This window comes from Colobus angolensis, unplaced genomic scaffold (assembly GCF_000951035.1).
Source record: "Colobus angolensis palliatus isolate OR3802 unplaced genomic scaffold, Cang.pa_1.0 Scaffold98, whole genome shotgun sequence".
NCBI lineage: Eukaryota > Metazoa > Chordata > Mammalia > Primates > Cercopithecidae > Colobus > Colobus angolensis.
The window spans coordinates 6,240,997-6,242,511 of NW_012123820.1; the positions used below are offsets into that span (position 1 = coordinate 6,240,997).

General features: G+C 38.2%; 1 protein-coding gene across 1 annotated transcript in view; it reads right to left on the reverse strand.

The window, feature by feature from the left end:
• The window catches only part of LOC105505092 (chromosome unknown open reading frame, human C3orf17), a 15,101-nt gene extending 13,800 nt beyond the window's left edge, over positions 1 to 1,301 (reverse strand). The window contains exon 1 of the mRNA XM_011932796.1: positions 1,282 to 1,301. The gene's annotated coding sequence lies outside the window, so the exon portion shown is untranslated. The remainder of the gene's footprint in view (positions 1 to 1,281) is intronic.
• Between the last annotated feature and the right edge of the window lie 214 nt (positions 1,302 to 1,515).

Below are 1,515 nucleotides of genomic sequence, written 5' to 3' on the forward strand. Positions count from 1 at the left end.
TCGGCCTCTCAAAGTGCTGGGATTATAGGCGTGAGCCACCGCACCCAGCCGACAACACAATTTTGAATAGTGAAACTATTAAAACAAGATAGCAAATTACTAACTACTAAATTTCAACAGTCTATAAAGTACCAGAGATGAGGAAAATGATTGGCTTCAATCACTGAACAAATACATTCTATGAGTAGATGAAGCTTGTCCTTATGTTCCTCCGCATCTTCTCTCTTCCTCCCTTCTCTCTCTTGAATTTTTTTCCCTTTTGTTTCCTTTTGAACCACAGTTCACTTACTATGTTTTCCAAGTGCTTTACCATCTTGGTTTGTCAATACCTCCCTCAAAGGATGGTGTCCACACTTGAAAACTGAAAAAGACAGGAGCTGACACCAAAGAATTTAAGGATTGTTCCCTCCATTGTTCTGAAAACCATTGTTAAAACAGAATCCATAACCTTGGTTCAATTTCTAGAAGCTCTGGCAAGATACTCTCCTTGCCAGTATCAACGCCCATCCAAATTTTTTTATCTGTCTAGATGCAGTCCCATGCTGCCCTTTGGGTGGTATTCCTGAGGACTACAGAACTCCTATAACATTTTGTACAATGTATGACTCTTACCTTTTAAAAAAATAAAATAAAAGATGCTATTGAGTGCTTACTGAACACTGTTCTAAGAACTGGACTATAGCGGTAAACAAAAGGGACAAAATACATTGCCCTTATGGAGCTTACACTATAGCTGGGAGAGAAAGGCAGTCAATCAATGGCAGGTGGTGGTAAGTGCTATGAAGAAAAATAAGACAGAGAGGAAGTGCTGAGAAGATTGCAATTTTAAATAGGGTCTGTTTTTATTTCAGCATTTAATTAAATATTTTACATGTCTTCCTATCTTTACTACTAGATTTTTAGCAACTAGAGACACAGAAGTTTCTAATACCATTTTATCTCCCAGCATGCCCTACATGTACTCCACAGAACAGGAATCAAAACTACTTTCTGTGTTCCACTTAGGGGGATGTTTAGAGACAGGCTGATTCTAGTACTTACATGAAAGTTCTCTGTAAACTGTGAAATGTTAAGCAGTTTAAGGCAGTAGAAGTGGTAACAGCAACTGCAGCAGTAACATAAGCATAAAACATGTTTCCTACCTCAGGGATCACACAGAATATAAAATATATACACAAATAACTTTACCACAACACAGACTATATTAAATGCTGTAAGAGAAGTACAAAAAGGAGGCCCAAATAGCTAAGAACCAAAAAAAAAAAGCAACTTCAGTAATACTCAGAAAAATACAACTTAAAATGAGATTACTATAACACAGATTATCACTGCTGGGACACAGAGGATAGGAAGGTGTTTAACAGGCAGACATGGAAAGGCTGGGCATTCTAAACATACAGGACCAGGTAAGCACACTCAGAAGTAGGAACACACACAGTGAGCAGGCAGGTTTGTTAAGAGTCCAGGTTGGCTGGAATATAATCTATCTGAACGTGAGAGAGAAGCCTGAACTAA